Below are 20,235 nucleotides of genomic sequence, written 5' to 3'. Positions count from 1 at the left end.
TGATCCCATGATGTATGTGGATGGATAAACGTAATTATGTATGGAATATTTAATAATCTGGGTTAGTCAAAGATGGTAGCGGTAGGGTAGTTTAGCACCAACATAACAACGTGAGCAGATTCGGCAGAGAGTTCGTGATTCTAAAGACAGTGGGGATGAGCAGGGCAGAGTTTGTGAGGTTGGTTCTCACTGAAGTTCTACCCCCACCACCAGTTTTTTTGAACGATTGGCGGTTGGTCCTGGAACGCGCCATATTAGGACACTCTGGGGCCGCCGATCGAACGAGACGGATTCAGGGGTGCGGCGCTCGTCTTTGATGGTGAGAAAAGTTATTCACAATGTAGGTTTTTTGGGGTAACATTGATTATGACGTATGTTTGGGTGTGAATCAATACCAGGAAACGTTCAGCGATATTTTATTTGTAGAAATTTTTCAGATTAATGTGTTTCACCAGCGGACTTAGGCGCGAGGTCATTGAGAGCACGAACCAACGGTCTTAGGTCAAAAGCGGATAGGTTCATTAATGTTTCACTTGTTGCATAGTCTCGTCCTGGATACAAGCACTACAAATTTTTCATGATTCAACGGTTTATTTTACTCGTTTCTTTGTTGTCGGACTGGGCCACGTGTTGTTAGCATTCACAACGATAGTCACTGGATTTGCCATTCGTTAATCAGAGTATGAATAATGTGAAGTCATGAAGTCTGGGCTGGTTTGCTCACGTTGCATTGCGGTTGCATAATACGCGGTTTCAACATGAACTTATCCGCATGGTACTGCATGTGTAGTAACACAAGTAATGGTTGAGAGAGTGAAAGGTAATATCCTTCCCTACTCCGCGCGTTAAATAGTTGTGACAATAACTAAATGGTGTTAAGAGGCCACCATTCAGTAACATTCATTTTTACCCATTTTAATCATTAGTATATGTAACTGGCGACGGAGCGTTGTCTGTGTTTCCGGCATGACGAGATGCAACAGTTAGTGAGTGCTTCATGTAGGTTTTGTCACTGACAGTGGTCGTTTTCTTAAATGTAATAGATTTCATGTATGTTTTGTCACAAGGAGTAATAGTTTCCTTAAATGTTTGCTACATATTGTGATGGTGCTTCGCTTTTCTCTAACACAATAGCAACAAATGTTTGTTGGACAAGGAATACGCAGACCACACTACCCAATATTTGAATCTTTCCACCACAAGGTGGGACCCAGGCACTCATGGGAAGCACTGCTTCATGTGGTTCATTAGAGCGTTGTCAAGGATGACGCCTGCTTGTTATATCCAAGTTTATTTTACTCCGAAAACGTACGTTGGTTACCAACAACTTTTCTTCCCATCTGAACTTCTCCTCTATGCCTCTACACCTCCTCTGTGGGCTGCTCACTGTGAAAGATGGCAAGTCCTGTCGAGTTGCCTTCCTTTCATTTTTACTATTTTTACGATGTTTAGTGAGATGGGATGACAGTGACTGCGTACTGTGTGCCTTGGTATCTATTTGGAGTGGGCAATAAGAGGTGACAGGTCTTGTCTTCTGTTGACTAAGATTTTGTGGTCTGTCTGTCCTGCCGTGCCGTTACGTGGAGAGAAAAGATGTTTGGAGTTCTATCAGAAGGCCGCCTTAATGAGTCGAATTCAGGGAAGGTGGAAGGGGCTAGCTTTAGGTAGAATGACGAAGATTATACGGGGGATAATGGCTGCTCTCGCGTTTTCGCAGTTTGGGGGAGACACCACGGGGAGTCGCCAAGGAACTAGCAGAGGCCTGCTGCTAACACAGCCTGGCGTATTGTTCCCGATGGCGGCCTGAGTGCTGTTACGACTTTCGACCCGTCTGGCGCGACGGGCAGGCGCCCTCGAAATTCTCCCGGTCCAAAGAGTAATTTTTTCGGAATCTGCAGGTACGTGAGGGCCAGATGGGCAGCAACCCCGTTTCTTAGAGAAGTGTATCCACTGACATAATGAAACGTTCTTCTATGATTCAGAGATACTCCCATGTTCCTGGACGTCCGGCAATCTGTTGCCGATGCAGACAGTGTATTTTTTGGAAAATTGGGTTTCAATGCCAATAGGTTTCCCACATGTGCAAAAAAATAAGTGCTATGATTGCAGATCAGTTGGCGACGCCAGAAATGAACTGTTGGAGGAGCCACAGCATGTTGTTACAACACTGAATCCTATTTTTCAAGTATTCGCTACTTTCAAGTGAAGAACTGACTAGCTGGTAATTACAAATGAGCTTCTGTAAGGTAAAGGGTGTGAAACAAACATAAAATCACATTTTGTCAGAGCATTGTAAGCAGAGACTGAATGCACATATGAATAACATGCTAATATCATGGTTTTGGTACCATGTTGCCTATTGTTTTTTGACATCTGTGACAGTTCAAAGCTGCGCGGGATTAGCCGAGCACACACACACACACACACACACACACACACACACACGCGCGCACACACACACACACACACACACACACACACACACACACGCGCGCGCGCGCACACACACACACACACACACATATATATATATATATATATATATATATATATATATATATATATATATATATATATATATTGAAAGACGTATACATTGCCGGCGATGGGCGAGGCATGACAGAATCTCTGACCAGAGAGTAGTTTATCGTTAGCTGTTGCTTGTCTGCGCTTGACCGCGTGAGTCGATAGTAGTAGTAGTGGTCAGTCGACAGTAGTAGTCAGACAGTAGTAGTGGTGAGTCGTCAGTCCGAGTTAGTCCGTGCTAGTCCGTGCTAGTCGGCGGGAGTCGGCACGCGTCGGCTGTGTGCTCTGCTCGCGACTCTGGTCAGGACTCTGGTGGATGAGTATTGTTGTAGAAGGTAAAGATGCAGCCTTGCGCATATTTAATAATGTATGTTAATTGTAATTTAATTTGTTCAAAGAAATGCCCCAATAATAATTTTTATAATATAAAGCAACTCTTTTAAAGAAAAGCATTCATTTCAATTTAAAGAATATTTCAAATGCATGATCATTCCTTCCAATAATAAAAAAAAAATATACGCCAGCATTGCACGAAGCTGTGTCGAAAAATTCCAACTTAAGAGCAGATATAATTGCGGTTTTTATTAAGGTAAGAATTTTTGCTTTTTTTATTCAGAATACAGGGCCGAAGGGCAGCGCTGCTGTCCTCATAAAATTTATCGGGTTACTAAACTTTTTTTATTATTTTTGCTGTTTAGGAATTTTTCTATTTCGAACTTGATGTTAAATGAGAAAAGAATTTTTGTGGGAACATTAAATGCGAATGCATTTGTGCACACAGACTGTAAATGGGAGCCAATTTTGTTCAGAGGTTACATTAAGATCAATTTTGTTCAGAGGTTACAATATTTAAAAATTCATTTAATTGTAAATTATTATATTTTGTGGGAAGGTTACTCTTGGCTCACATTTTCATTTTTTGCGGGGAGGTTACACTTGGCGACATCCGGCCAGGATCGTATTTCTTTGTGAATCTTCTGAGAAGTAGTCATATATCTGCTCTTATTTACTTAAACGTAGTTTGCATCTGGCGCAACGCATTTACTAATTTGTCACTCTTTCTTTCACAGATCATCGGCAATTTTTTGCTCTTTGTTGTATTTGTGTTTGTTGCATTTTGCATTGTCCTTGTTTCATTTGTGAATAATTTTGATTTGTGTAAAAATGCCGCGAAAAACTGTTAACAGTACATCGCGATGTACAATGAGTGAAATAGCCAACTCTAATAATTTGACAGATAATACTTGCAACACTCAGTGTAATGATGATAATCCCCTAATTGTAGACAATCAGTGCGTACCGACCACTAATATTGATTTTGATCCTAATGATGAACAAACGAATTCAATTGTGTCCTTTGCTAATTTAACGACAATTGATGACGCGGGAGGTTCTGTTACAATGAACGCTGCCCAGTTCGACACGCCCGATTTGCAAAATTTACGTAATGAACAGACAAATTTTTGTAACGAAAATGACAGTGTAATCAGAATACGTCAGATTTATTAGATTCCAAGGTAGTGACTAACAGTGCACATCCGATTGGAAAACCTTTTCGAGAATCACAGAATGACCAAATGGTTACTCAAAAAGTGTTAATTGCAGGTACGCCATCAAACAGCACAGAGAATAGAGTAGGTAATATTAGCTTGGATCAAATTATGGCATTATTACTACAAATCTGTGAAAAAGAAGACAAATATTTCAAACAACTTAATGAAAATCTCAGACAGTGGAATGAAAAATTAAACGAACAGAACAAACAACTTAGTGAACAGATTACAGCTGTTACCGTGCCAACGTCACGACACGAAAGAACAATCATGTGAAGAAAGTAAGGCTCATGCTAGGAACAGTAATGAAGAAATTACATCTGTTGTACAGGAATTAAGTAGTACACGTGTAGGCACAACAGAATCACTTAAAGATGAAATTAATGCAGTCGCTGAACAATGTTCTGAAAATGCGACACAGTTACATGACGAGTTTAGTTTAAAGTCACCAGAACTTTCACACACTGTGGATACGGAAGTCGATAAGAAATGTGAACAGCAGAACAACCAAATTGATGAACGTATTAAAGTAACAGAAATGAAAAATGTTTCAGATAATAACACGCCACAGCATACGGCACATTCCGAACATTTCTCACACTCACACAACCAGTATAACTTAAGTAATTTACAGAGACTACGCGACTTAAAATCCGAAAAGACACAGACAAACAGATTCTTATGCAATCGCGAACCTATTCACACATTCAGAGACGATAACGATTACGAGCAATTTTTATCCGTAAGAAAATCTAAGGTATTTGAAAATGACAGAGCACAGGTACACGCTTTGAACTGGATACATCGATTTATTATTGTACTTTCACCGCCATTACCTGTTATGCAGAAACTAGCTTTGGACTGGATACTACAATTTTCTTTCGAATTTTCACCGGCAATGCCTGTAACGCAAAAGCTAAAATTTATTTGCAGCAAGTAATAAACCTCAGGGGATTCATTACACTTCGATGAATATGTGCCGTAGCGTGCACAGGGCCCCGAGCCGTAGTAGAGCTGTTTCATCTTTAGTTTTTCTGCACTGCTGCCTTCTCTTCTACTATCCTTTATATCTATCAAAGCAGCTCTTTAACTATCACTCTATCTAGGATTAAGAATGAGTAAAGAAAACCTGATAAGACAAGTTTTACCGATAGTGACAGTTATCATTAGACGCTCCAGAAATGACAACCACGAGAACTTTAATACCTGACAAATTTTTAGTCATCAGTATGTGTAAAATTGTCAGTAAGAGGAATCACATTTTGGTAACAATAGACGTTTTTCCCAACAACAGCAACAAAACCAACCGGTTAGCATACCTAACCAACAATGTAGTCCACAAGGTCAACCAAGCTTTAATGTTCCGCCGCCTGCACGTATAGCATCAGCTCCAACAGATAGTAACGCACAGCAACAAGGAAATCAGTACGTACAGAAAACACACTATTTCAATTCCTATCGCAATGCACCGTATAGAAAAGACTGTCATGACAGACGTAAAAGTAATGAACACAATTTTCAGCGTATAATTAATAACAGTCGGTTTTATCAGCAGCAAAATCATCCGCAACAACATATTATCATGAATGAACCAGACAGTAGGTATCATCCCGAACGTAATACGTCAGGAAGAAATAACAGAACAGTGCAAATAGTTGAAATGCCACAGCTTCCTCCCGAAAATAATAGCACGTCAGATAGAATTTGACTAGATACAGTACAGGTTGCACTTTCCAGTAACGCAAGCAATACTTTTGACACACAGAATCTTGTTCACGAGAATGTTATTTGAAACAGGCTTTGTTGAATGCACCACTTTTATCGCACCCAGATCATACCAGAAATTTTTCCATTGCCACCGACAGTTCTAACACCCCTTTAGGCGTACATATTTTTCAGGAAATTGAAGAAGATGGTTGTACAGTAATTAAAAACATCGGTTTTGCAAGTCGCATTCTGTCACCTGCTGAACGAAATTATTCTGTTACAGAACTGGAAACATTATGTGTTGTTTGGGCTTTTACCAGATTTAGGCATTTTCTTTATGGAAGACATACCACCGTTTATACAGACCATAGAGCGATACAATTTTTACTTTCGGCTAAATTTACACACGACAGATTAATTAGATGGAAACTTTATTTGCAGGAATTTAATTTCACAATTGTTCACATTCCTGGCACACTAAATATTGTAGCAGACGCACTATCACGTTCTCTCAGCAACAATCAGCAAGACATCGCAACCAACTTCTGCAAAGCAAATTTCAGCGTCATGTACATTCAACAAGTTGCATTTGAAAATTTCATTTCGTCGTCATTACAAGACATAGCACAGGAGCAGAGTAAAGACAACGTGTGGAAAGAAATTAAACACCTTTGGCAAGATAAGAATAATGTTACCATTAGAAACCATTACACTGTACGCAAAGACATTCTGTTTCGCCGCCGCCTGACAGCAACAATTGGTTATTATGCATTCCTGATGAACTTGTTAACAAATTAATCTGGTATACTCATTTAAGTTACGCACATTACGGAGCCAGAAAATGTTTTCTTATACTGAGACAGAATTGTTATTTTGCCAACATGGAGAAACGTATTCGACGAGTTTTAGCGTCATGCAAAATCTGCCAGAAAGCTTAGTCAGACACGACTTCACATGTTCCTCCATTACATTCCATTGTACCTGTTAAATTGAGACATATGGCCGCTGTAGACATTTTTGGTCTGATTCCCAGAACTAACAGAGGTTTTTGCTACATCTTTGTCGCTGTTGAACTCAATTCAAAATTTGTTACCTTCACTCCGTTACGCAAAGCTACCGCTAAAACTGTTTCGAAAGCATTTGTAAAGCATTTTCTATTTCATGTAGGGCATGTGTTGAAAGTAATTTCCGACAATGGATCGCAGTTTCGATCTGCTATATGGACACGTATGTTACGAGCTAGAAACATTTCTCCGATCTATATATCCAGGTACCATGCTTCTTCGAACCTTTGTGAACTATTAATGAAAGAAATTGGTAAACTGTGTAGAATATACTGCCATAAAAAACATATTGATTGGGTCACACACATACTCTCATTCCAGGATGTAATTAATTCCGTACCAAATGAATCTACTATGCTATCTCCGTCTGTTATACTGAAAAATGTTGGACCACCTAACAAAATTAAAGAATTAGTAACCTTTCTTACATCGCGTCGACTACGACACCATGAAATAATTGATATTGCGCTGAACAACATCAAACGTGCCGCAGAGCGCCGGAGAAGACAGCAAAAACAGGTTTGTACACGCCGTGACTTTCACATTGGACAGAAGATATTATTACGTACACACTATTTATCCAACAGAGGAAAGAGTAGATGCAGTAAGTTTGAGCTTCTATACGCAGGTCCATATCCGATTCGCAGCATTCCTCAACCCAATGTAGTACACGTCGAAACTTTGAGAACCAGAAAAACCAAAGGGAACCACCACGTGTCCAACATCAAACCTTTTATTGAATGAACATATTTTGTGATTTATCATACTGTAATTCATTTCCTATTTTCCTATTTTTTTATGATCACTTATGCAATTATATTCACATGTATACTTACTGATGATTATCATATTTTTCTTGGGAAGTGCCCGGCAAGGTAAGGTTAGCAGGTCGCTCTTCTTGTCGTTACACATCAGACCGTGCATATTTTTCCAGATGAACTTACACATTTTATGACCACTTATGCAATTATATACTCCTGGAAATTGAAATAAGAACACCGTGAATTCATTGTCCCAGGAAGGGGAAACTTTATTGACACATTCCTGGGGTCAGATATATCACATGATCACACTGACAGAACCACAGGCACATAGACACAGGCAACAGAGCATGCACAATGTCGGCACTAGTACAGTGTATATCCACCTTTCGCAGCAATGCAGGCTGCTATTCTCCCATGGAGACGATCGTAGAGATGCTGGATGTAGTCCTGTGGAACGGCTTGCCATGCCATTTCCACCTGGCGCCTCAGTTGGACCAGCGTTCGTGCTGGACGTGCAGACCGCGTGAGACGACGCTTCATCCAGTCCCAAACATGCTCAATGGGGGACAGATCCGGAGATCTTGCTGGCCAGGGTAGTTGACTTACACCTTCTAGAGCACGTTGGGTGGCACGGGATACATGCGGACGTGCATTGTCCTGTTGGAACAGCAAGTTCCCTTGCCGGTCTAGGAATGGTAGAACGATGGGTTCGATGACGGTTTGGATGTACCGTGCACTATTCAGTGTCCCCTCGACGATCACCAGTGGTGTACGGCCAGTGTAGGAGATCGCTCCCCACACCATGATGCCGGGTGTTGGCCCTGTGTGCCTCGGTCGTATGCAGTCCTGATTGTGGCGCTCACCTGCACGGCGCCAAACACGCATACGACCATCATTGGCACCAAGGCAGAAGCGACTCTCATCGCTGAAGACGACACGTCTCCATTCGTCCCTCCATTCACGGCTGTCGCGACACCACTGGAGGCGGGCTGCACGATGTTGGGGCGTGAGCGGAAGACGGCCTAACGGTGTGCGGGACCGTAGCCCAGCTTCATGGAGACGGTTGCGAATGGTCCTCGCCGATACCCCAGGAGCAACAGTGTCCCTAATTTGCTGGGAAGTGGCGGTGCGGTCCCCTACGGCACTGCGTAGGATCCTACGGTCTTGGCGTGCATCCGTGCGTCGCTGCGGTCCGGTCCCAGGTCGACGGGCACGTGCACCTTCCGCCGACCACTGGCGACAACATCGATGTACTGTGGAGACCTCACGCCCCACGTGTTGAGAAATTCGGCGGTACGTCCACCCGGCCTCCCGCATGCCCACTATACGCCCTCGCTCAAAGTCCGTCAACTGCACATACGGTTCACGTCCACGCTGTCGCGGCATGCTACCAGTGTTAAAGACTGCGATGGAGCTCCGTATGCCACGGCAAACTGGCTGACACTGACGGCGGCGGTGCACAAATGCTGCGCAGCTAGCGCCATTCGACGGCCAACACCGCGGTTCCTGGTGTGTCCGCTGTGCCGTGCGTGTGATCATTGCTTGTACAGCCCTCTCGCAGTGTCCGGAGCAAGTATGGTGGGTCTGACACACCGGTGTCAATGTGTTCTTTTTTCCATTTCCAGGAGTGTATTTATGTGACTACTTACTGATGATTGTCGTATTTTTTCTTGGCAAGTGCCCGGCAAGGTAAGGTTAGCAGGTCGCTCTTCTTGTCGTTACACATCAAACCGTGCATATTTTTCGAGATAAACTTACGTATCTTATGAATAATTATGCAATTTTATCTAGTGACATATTAATTTTATGAAATTCTCTCTCCATTAAAGTCTTCAATTCTCGCCTCTATTAACTACATAACATACAAGCTGAACACAAAGAAGGTCACATTTCTTGTCATCATTTTTTATGTATGTATGATTGTTTTCCTGTTTTGTTTGTATGCACTATGAAATATTTAAGTTATAACAAACACCAGTTGACTTAAACATTTTTGCCCTATGATATCTCAACATCGAGACTACTTTACTTTTTTTGCTGCTACATTGTGATACACTGTGTACATTTTTGCCTCTGAACCCTGTCTATGTTTTTGACATATTACGTTTTCTGTCATGCTATGCTGTATGCTCTAATTATGTTACTATAAACCAGTTTTTATTTAGTGGGTATGTGATTTAAATGCAAGACATTAATCTTTGTTCATCATTTTCAGAAAGCAATAACGTGTAAATATATATATATATATATATATATATAAATTAAACAGACATGGGAATTTCCCCTTCGGAATGAACGAAAGAAGATGCAATACCTCGTGAGGAAGAGTAAATGGATCAGAATTAACAAGCATTAACAAGAATATACTATAGACATCGTAGAATAGCAGTCTTAACTAATTTTTTCTTTCAGAATACGAGGCGATTCAAAAATGGTTCAAACGGCTCTGAGCACTATGGGACTTAACTTCTGAGGTCATCAGTCCCCTAGAACTTAGAACTACTTAAACCTAACTAACCTAAGGACATCACACACATCCATGCCCCAGGCAGGATTCGAACCTGCGACCGTAGCGGTCGCGCGGTTCCAGACTGTAGCGCCTAGAAACGCTCGGCCACCCTGGCCGGCTACGAGGCGATTGATGCAGGCTGTCAGACAGAACTACACATCTTAGTTTTAGTGAGGAAATATGCTAGAAATAAGGAATAGTTGTATAATGAATAATGAAGTGACTTTTCTGCAGATGATAATGAATGGTGATGAATAATGATGAAGAATATGCTACTATGGATAATGAAGTTTTTCTTTACAGGTGATGGTAATAATGGAGTTATGATAATATGGATAATGAAGTTTTTTTTCTTTACAGATGAGGATAATGTTGAAGTTTATGTATTTATGCTATGTAGTTATTTAAGTATTTGTTGCAGTTCGTTTTGACAGTATGTCTTATATCGCATAGTATGATGCTGAAGGTTTTGGAAAGGACAGCTAGAGAACACATATATTTTTTTATACACATTTCACTACCTGTTAATTCGAAGTTCACTACTTTTCAGCATAATATGCGTTTCTTCTTTCAGTGTAATAATCCATTTTTGTATATTTTGCAGGAGAAATTATTCATGAAATTAATGTGCTATAAGCAGTTGTTCATTAAACCTATGTCATTTATGAATGTGATCACATATACTCTACTTGTTTCATAACCTTGCTACAGCTGACTCATGACGAATGACGTTACACATCTTCATTTACAGCAATAACTCAAAAGCAAATATTGTTATTAATTATCGATCCCAACGCAATGCATTGCTAGCATAAAAAAAATGCTTTGTAACTGGCCAATGAATGCCATTTATTACTGTAATAAGATGACCTATGATGCCAATGATTACTATAATTAGATTAATTATGTATAAATCCTATGCCAATAATTAACTCATTTTGAATGATGACCTCTGAATAATGCAAAAAAAAAGCTTTGTAACTGGCCAATGAATGCCACTGATTACTGTAATAAGATGACCTATGATGCCAATGTTTACTATAATTAGATTAATTATGTATAAATTCTATGCCAATAATTAACTCATTTTGAATGATCACTTCTGAATAATACACAAAAAAAAATGCTTTGTAATTGGCCAATGAATGCCACTGATTACTGTAATAAGATGACCTATGATGCCAATGATTACTATAATTAAGTGAATTATGTTAATACTATGCCATTTATTAGCTCCTGTTTTGAATGATGACTTCTGATGGTTTGTAGCTGGGCAATGAGTGCCAATGTTCTCTGTAAACAAACGATTTATGAACATTATTCTGTAATACTACATACATGGTACAGAAATGTTCAGTAACTGGGTGATGAGTGCCACCAATTACTCAAATCAGTTGTTAGACTAGTGTAATTCTCAATGAAGACTACTATGTGACTTAATGTCCTTCACCTTCTGACCTAATTACCATAAATTACTGCAATATCCATTTGTCCTGTCTATCCTCATGATCATGGAGCACTATATTTGGTTTTTGCACTAATTCTACGTTGGTGTACTCTACAAGAACGTGGTGTTGACACGACATGCTGTCCACCACCTTGAGCGATGGAGATGTTATAATAGTCCCACTGTTTGGTGTACCTAATGTACTACCAAAATGATAACTTGAATATTACTACGACAGTTCAGTGTCTTGGCTACGCTGATTAATGCTTCAAGGAAAAGAACTTCAGATTGTGTCACTTGGTGTTGTGCTTCTATAGAAAGATATGGACTTTCAGTGCAGCTGCGTGCAACCTAAGGTGCTACAACCCTGACGCAATCCTTCCCATTCCTTTCCTAGTTCTTGTAAAATGGTACACACTTATACAATGCGTTTAAATTCTTGTAAAATGATAAAGACTTATACAGTGCGTGTGCACTTTATTTTACTCCATGATAGGTAAAAGTGCTAAAGACTTATACAGTGCGTGTACACTTTATTTCATTCCATGATATGTTATGTAAGAATCCTAAAGACATATACAGTGTGTGCACTTCATTTCATTTGTTAATAAGATTAGTTGTCCTAAATATGCTAAAGACTTCTACAGTGCGTGTGCACTTTATTTCACTCCTTGATATGTTTATTTGTTGTAAAAAATGCTAAACAGTTTTACAGTGCGTGTGCTCTTTATGCCACTTGTACTCATTACGTATACATTTTGTAATTCCCAGATATGTTCTGTACTACAGTGCGTGTGCACTTTCGTCATTTTGTTAACATGATTTGTATTCATTACGTATACATTTTGTGATTTGCTGATATGTTCTGAACTACAGTGCGTGTGCACTTTTGTCATTTGTCAATATGATTTGTACTCATTATGTTTATTTGTTGTAAAAATGCTAAAGAGTTTTACAGTGCGTCCGCAGCTCGTGGTCGTGTGGTAGCGTTCTCGCTTCCCACGCCCGGGTTCCCAGGTTCGATTCCCGGCGGGGTCAGGGACTTTCTCTGCCTCGTGATGACTGGGTGTTGTGTGATGTCCTTAGGTTAGTTAGGTTTAAGTAGTTCTTAGTTCTAGGGGACTGATGACCATAGATGTTAAGTCCCATAGTGCTCAGAGCCATTTGGACCATATTTTACAGTGCGTGTGCATTTTTGCCATTTGTTAATATGTTTTGTATTCATTGTGTATACATTTTGTCATTGCCTGATATGTTCTGTACTCAGTGCATGTGCACTATATTTTACTTCATGTTCTGCACCTATATATCTGTATATATTCTGTGATTGTAAAGTTAGATAATTACGAAAAATTTGTTGCTCATGGCAAGTCCAATTGACTCACCATCGCTGCCAAATTTTTGCCCCCCCCCCCAGTGGAGGGTTATGAAAGACGGAAAGACGTATACATTGCCGGCGATGGGCGAGGCATGACAGAATCTCTGACCAGAGAGTAGTTTATCGTTAGCTGTTGCTTGTCTGCGCTTGACCGCGCGAGTCGATAGTAATAGTAGTGGTCAGTCAACAGTAGTAGTCAGACAGTAGTAGTGGTGAGTCGTCAGTCCGAGTTAGTCCGTGCTAGTCCGTGCTAGTAGGCGGGAGTCGGCACGCGTCGACTGTGTGCTCTGCTCGCGACTCTGGTCAGGACTCTGGTGGATGAGTATTGTTGTAGAAGGTAAAGATGCAGCCTTGCGCATATTTAATAATGTATGTTAATTGTAAATTAATTTGTTGAAAGAAATGCCCCAATAATAATTTTTATAATATAAAGCAACTCTTTTAAAGAAAAGCATTCATTTCAATTTAAAGAATATTTCAAATGAATGATCATTCCTTACAATAATAATAAAAAAAAAATATACGCCAGCATTGCACGAAGCTGTGTAGAAAAATTCCAACTTAAGAGCAGATATAGTTGCGGTTTTTATTGAGGTAAGAATTTTTGCTTTTTTATTCAGAATACAGGGCCGAATGGCAGCGCTGCTGTCCTCATAAAATTTATCAGGTTACTAAACTTTTTTATTATTTTTGCTGTTTAGGAATTTTTCTATTTCGAACTTGATGTTAAATGAGAAAAGAATTTTTGTGGGAACATTAAATGCGAATGCATTTGTGCACACAGACTGTAAATGGGATCCAATTTTGTTCAGAGGTTACATTAAGAACAATTTTGTTCAGAGGTTACAATATTTAAAAATTCATTTAATTGTAAATTATTATATTTTGTGGGAAGGTTACTCTTGGCTCACATTTTCATTTTTTGCAGGGAGGTTACAATATATATATCATTTGTGTTCTGCGATTGTGACAGGTCTGCGTAGCTTATTCGGCAGTTTGGCCAGGAAGATTCTAATAAACTGACGCTCATCTGAATATTGATTAGCCTCCATCATTTCCTTGAAATTTTCAACAGGATGACGCTGAGTACTGTTAATATAATTTCTTTCAACACAAAAGTTTTGTGGGTGTGGTACCGCGTCATACTGTATAAAACTACTGCTGGAGAAAAAACAGCGTTTTGGCCACAGTTGCAGCGGCCTTCTTTTGGATCTACTGGTGCGTTCTAGCTATGCAGTGTCCCTTATCTTTTGTTATTACTGTTCACTGCGCATGCCATAATTTTAAAAAGATAGTTTGTTTCATTGGTCGCTTAAGACCATGAAGAACTCGAAGCACTCTATAGAATGCCTAAAGGGACAAACAATTTTACCTATGGACATCATGGTCAGCTTTGACGTAAAGTCACTATTTACGGACGTGCCAGTAGATTAAACTATCCGGATCCTTCAGGAGCATGTCCCGCCAGACATATGCGACCCGGTTGAGTTGTGCCTGACTTCAGTGTACTTCAAATGGCAAGGAAAATACTACAGGCAGACAAACGGCGAAGGAATGGGGTCACCCCTATCTCCGGGGCAGCCGACATATTCATGGAAGCCTTTAAAGCAGCGGCCCTTGGTTCAGCTCCTTTACGCCCACGTTGCCGGTTCAGATACATGGGCGACACGTTCGCTATATGGCCTCATGCTGAAACGGAGCTACACAAGTTTCACGAATATTTGAACAACATGCACGGGAAGATACAGTTCACTCTCGAAGTACAGGGCTATTACAAATGATTGAAGCAAATTCATAAATTCACTGTAGCTCCATTCATTGACATATGGCCACGACACACTACAGATACGTGGAAAAACTCATGAAGTTTTGTTCGGCTGAAGCCGCATTTCAGGTTTCTGCCGCCAGAGCGCTCGAGAGCGCAGTGAGACAAAATGGCGACAGGAGCCGAGAAAGTGTATGTCGTGCTTGAAATGCACTCACATCAGTCAGTCATAACAGTGCAACGACACTTCAGGACGAAGTTCAACAAAGATCCACCAACTGCTAACTCCATTCGGCGATGGTATGCGCAGTTTAAAGCTTCTGGATGCCTCTGTAAGGGGAAATCAACGGGTCGGCCTGCAGTGAGCGAAGAAATGGTTGAACATGTGCAGGCAAGTTTCACGCGTATCCTGCGGAAGTCGACGAATAAAGCAAGCAGGGAGCTAAACGTACCACAGCCGACGGTTTGGAAAATCTTACGGAAAAGGCTAAAGCAGAAGCCTTACCGTTTACAATTTCTACAAGCCCTGACACCCGATGACAAAGTCAAACGCTTTGAATTTTCAGCGCGGTTGCAACAGCTCATGGAAGAGGATGCGTTCAGTGCGAAACATGTTTTCAGTGATGAAGCAACATTTTATCTTAATGGTGAAGTGAACAGACACAATGTGCGAATCTGGGCGGTAGAGAATCCTCACGCATTCGTGCAGCAAATTCGCAATTCACCAAAAGTTAACGTGTTTTGTGCAATCTCACGGTTTAAAGTTTACGGCCCCTTTTTCTTCTGCAAAAAAAGCGTTACAGGACACGTGTATCTGGACATGCTGGAAAATTGGCTCATGCCACAACTGGAGACCGACAGCGCCGACTTCATCTTTCAACAGGATGGTGCTCCACCGCACTTCCATCATCATGCTTGGCATTTCTTAAACAGGAGATTGGAAAACCGATGGATCGGTCGTGGTGGAGATCATGATCAGCAACTAATGTCATGGCCTCCACGCTCTCCCGACTTAACCCCATGCGATTTATTTCTGTGGGGTTATGTGAAAGATCAGTGTTTAAACCTCCTCTACCAAGAATCGTGCCAGAACTGCGAGCTCGCATCAACGATGCTTTCGAACTCATTGATGGGGACATGCTGCGCCGAGTGTGGGAGGAACTTGATTATCGGCTTGATGTCTGCCGAATCACTAAAGGGGCACATCTCGAACATTTGTGAATGCCTAAAAAAAACTTTTTGAGTTTTTGTTGTGCAAAGCATTGTGAAAATATCTCAAATAATAAAGTTATTGTAGAGCTGTGAAATCGCTTCAATCATTTGTAATAACCCTTTAGAGAAGAATGGTGCAATTCCATTTCTAGATGTCGAAGTGTACAGGACAACGGAGGGCACACTGGGGCACAGAGTATATCGCAAGCCTACACATACAGACAGGTATCTGCAGGCCCAATCCTACCACCACCCAGCGCAGAAGAACTCGGTCATGCGTTGTTTGGCAATCCGTGCGTAGCACCTGAGTGATACTCAAAACATCCTGAGCTTAAAAGGCTATGCGCAACGTTTCTAGCAAATGGCTACAGCCCTAAGTCGATCCACACAGCTTTGTCGACAAATACAAGCAAGCAAGATAAGTAAGAAATAGACAAATGGTTCTAAGCACTATGGGACTTAACATCTGAGGTCATCAGTCTCCTAGACTTAGAACTACTTAAACCTAACTAAGCTAAGGACATCACACATCCATGCCCGAGGCAGGATTCGAACCTGCGACCGTAGCAAGAAATAGACAATTTGCAGCCAACAGTGAGCTTACCTTATGTGAAAAATGTTACTGACCGAATAGGCAAACACCATCGACGGGGTGGGTTGCAGTCTGTCTTCTATAGTGGTCGCAGGAACCAGGACGTGCTAGGCGCAACTAAGGACAAGGTGGATGCATTACACACTGCAGGCGTGTACAAGGTGGAATGCGAATGTGGAGAGGCACACATCGGCGGGACTGGTAGGCCAATAACAACGCGCATTCTGGAACACGGGCGCTGCATTCGTCTAGGGCAGCACAACAAATCTGCAGTGGCAGAACATCAACAAGATTGCGGAAAAGAAATGAAATTCAGCGAATTGGTCAAGCAGCCGGTTACGACGAAACGCAAAATCGGAGAGGCCATCGAAATACTTAAACACTCTAAGAACATGAATAGAGAGGATGGACTCAGGCTTGCCCAATCTTGGCTGCCAGCAATCGGAACCCAACAGACCGCACTGTTAACACGAGGCACGAGCACTACCGGCGAGTAACTGCCGCCTCGCGGCCGACGTCCAGCATTTGGTAAACAGAAGCCAACTTCTCATTTGCCGGTGACCACCAGTCATGGCACATAACACAACAGCCAAGAGACAACAGAGGTTACGCTCTCCATCCACCGCAATAACCTATTAAAATAAAGTCCCGTCTCCTTCTACCGTAAGTGACGAATTAAACGAACTACCTTCATGGTCTTAAGTGACCAATGAAACGAACTAGCTTTTTAAAATTACGACGTAAGGACATGCGCAGTGAACAGTAATAACAAAATATAAGGGGCACTGCGTAGCTAGAACGCACCATTAGACCCAGAAGAAGGCCGCTGCAACCGTGGCCGAAACTTTGGGTTTCCTCCAGCAGTAGTTTTATACAATATGACGCCGTGCCATATCCAGAAAACTTTTATGTCAACTAACTCTGCCCACGGAAGCCTAGGAAATTGTAATTTTCTTTCATTAAAACATTTAATTTAACTCTGTTCTGAACGCTCTTTGACGAATACGCATTTAGAAATGCCAACCGGAACTCTTCGTATGTTGTGCAGTCTCTCATTGCGATCTGCATTTTCGCTGCTGCTTTGCAGTGTAAATGACAACACTCAAATTTCAGACACAGAACATGTCCCCAAGAAGTGGGTAATGACAAATCAAATTGCGAAACCCACTTACATGGTTGCATGCGCGAACAAAGAGTAAGACCGTACAGATACGAAGTGTCTTCTGCACTATTCCTCATCAAAGTCAGTGAGTAAGACCGTACAGATACGAAGTGTCTTCTGCACTATTCCTCATCAAAGTCATTAGAGATACTTCTACAGCTTGAATTAGTTGTGTCGACCAGTCTCCGTAGATTACATAACCTTTCTTGTGAATCTCTATAGCCATCTACTTCACAACGCCTATGTTTACTGCTTGCGGGATCTATATCCCTTGCGTTGCTAGTAGTTCCAGATTTCTCGCCCTCATGATCTACCTCTTTATTAAACAACTGCGTGAGTATCTCTCTAGCTCTCTTGTTGATCTGTCTGAATTTCTTTAAGTCTGGGTAGCGAGCGTACCTCATCACATTGATTGCGTTCTATCAGAAGCAACTTCGTTACGTACGGAATTCTGCTCTACAGCAGCTGCAAGTGCATCGATTTTATCTTCTTGTTCTACTACCTGCTCACAGACGTGATCAACAATTTTGCTTTAAGCTGCACAAACATCGTTTTGCTGCCTTGATATGTGCTTCATCAGGTGTAGCGGTATTCTGCCCAGACAGATCACGTTCGAGAGCTACCTACCATTCTGTTGTCAAAACGCTCACTAACATCACATTCCTCTTGACGCAAAACTTCTACTTGATTCTGAATTGATTTAGCAGTCGACTGATCCCCATTTGCCTCTGTCTCAATTCGACCTCCAAATTCACCTATTCTTTCATTTTTCTGCTCAAATTTAGCGTTTTGTTAATCAAATCTTTGACTGATTGCACTAATTTGTTCCTCCAGTAGTCTTTTATTCTTCTTTTGCTCTTCATAAAAATTATTATCCTGCTCTTCAGCCTTCCTATCTAACATTTTTGATACTTTGCGTACGAGTGTCATAATAATGTCTTCTCTTGGACTGGTTACTCCATCTGATTGCTCTGCTGCTGCTTGAATCTAAGGTTCTTCCAGTGCACATTCTAAGCTCGCATTCTGGCTGTTTGCACAGCCTGCACCCACTTCCGACATTCCGGAGCGGTCTCCCATTATCCTGCTTTTGTTCGCAACCTGCTCTGGGCTGACCGTAGCCTCGCGCCCTTGGCTCTGCCCCACGCTGACATCTAGCCGCCCACAGCTGACGATGCCTGGCCACTCTTGACACCATTAGCTTCCGTGTCTCCTGAATTCTCCATGTTAACAAAACTCTTTGCATGCGACCTGGTAAGGCTAGTGCTCATAGCTTTCCTACACCCTGCGCTCTACAATAGAGACACTAAACACTAACTAAAGAGTTGCCATCATGGACACAAATATCACAATTACTAATTGAGATGATGTTTACACTAATGTACACACAAGCACAAAGCATATAACAATGAAAATTCCAAAAGAATCAAGAAAAATTGAGTTGTACAAAAATAGAAATATTCCTATAAGACAGTGGATTAGTATATCCTAGGATGACTGTTTCTTATAAGAACCTGTGATCTAAAATGATCCTGGAAGAGTTGTGACTTGTAAGATTACCTCCTGGTTCTTCTATGTAAATGACTCAATGATATTTTATTTGTAGGATCGCTCATAATCTCGCTTCACATTTTACCTCAACCAATAAACAATTATAAACACATATCAACATCGACCTTTTACCAAATTTGGTAAACAAATGAATTACATGTGCAACAGATAACATTAACGAGGCGAGTTAACATGAAGTAACACGTATCACAAATGTAACAGGAGTTTGTAATATTATGGGATTGGCACAGGTTCATTCATTAAGTTATTCGTTGAACTCTGTTGCAACTATTAATTCAATAATTGTGCCAATAGTTTAAATTCTGGGGTGAATTAGATTCATTAAGATTAAGCAAGGGGGGCGGGGGGGACGCCTGAGCAGTTGAGGGAATGTAGTTTTCTGAGAGTTTGCATTTATTTATCCTAAAACTGGCAAAACAGTAGCTGCAGAATTTATAGTGCTTTCTACGCGACATACTCTGTACATTTTGAATTACCTGGACGATACAAATGGAGAATTACCATCAATAATCTCACTAAGTACATGGTTATGCTCATACATTCCTTCTTTTGGGAAATAATTGGAAGGAAAAGGAAGGATTTACTCAAGTACACAGTACACAGCAGTTCAACTACATGCACATGCAGTTAGAACAACATAGGGCGTCGACCGAGATCTACGTGAAAATCGTGAGCAAATTTCTGCAACGCTATCGAGCCTACACGTGTTAATTAATTGTCTGGTTCATTAGCAGTAGAGTGAAGCTTCTAATCAAGCAAGTCATACGGAGTTTACTTTATAAAGAGAAAAATACAATACTTATTTACTAACTTTGGTGCAACATTTGAGTACCTAGCTAAATCTAGGCCATGCTACAAGTATTACTGCTGGCTTCACGACGAAAATCGGGGCAAGATCTGATATAAAAAATTGCTTTAATGCAGAAAATTATTAAATCAGTACAAAATTAAGGAAAGATATGAGGTGGGTGGAATGCTTGTACACAC

This window comes from Schistocerca cancellata, chromosome 3 (assembly GCF_023864275.1).
Source record: "Schistocerca cancellata isolate TAMUIC-IGC-003103 chromosome 3, iqSchCanc2.1, whole genome shotgun sequence".
NCBI lineage: Eukaryota > Metazoa > Arthropoda > Insecta > Orthoptera > Acrididae > Schistocerca > Schistocerca cancellata.
The sequence above is the reverse complement of the archived record's forward strand: the minus strand, read 5'-3'. Positions refer to the sequence as shown.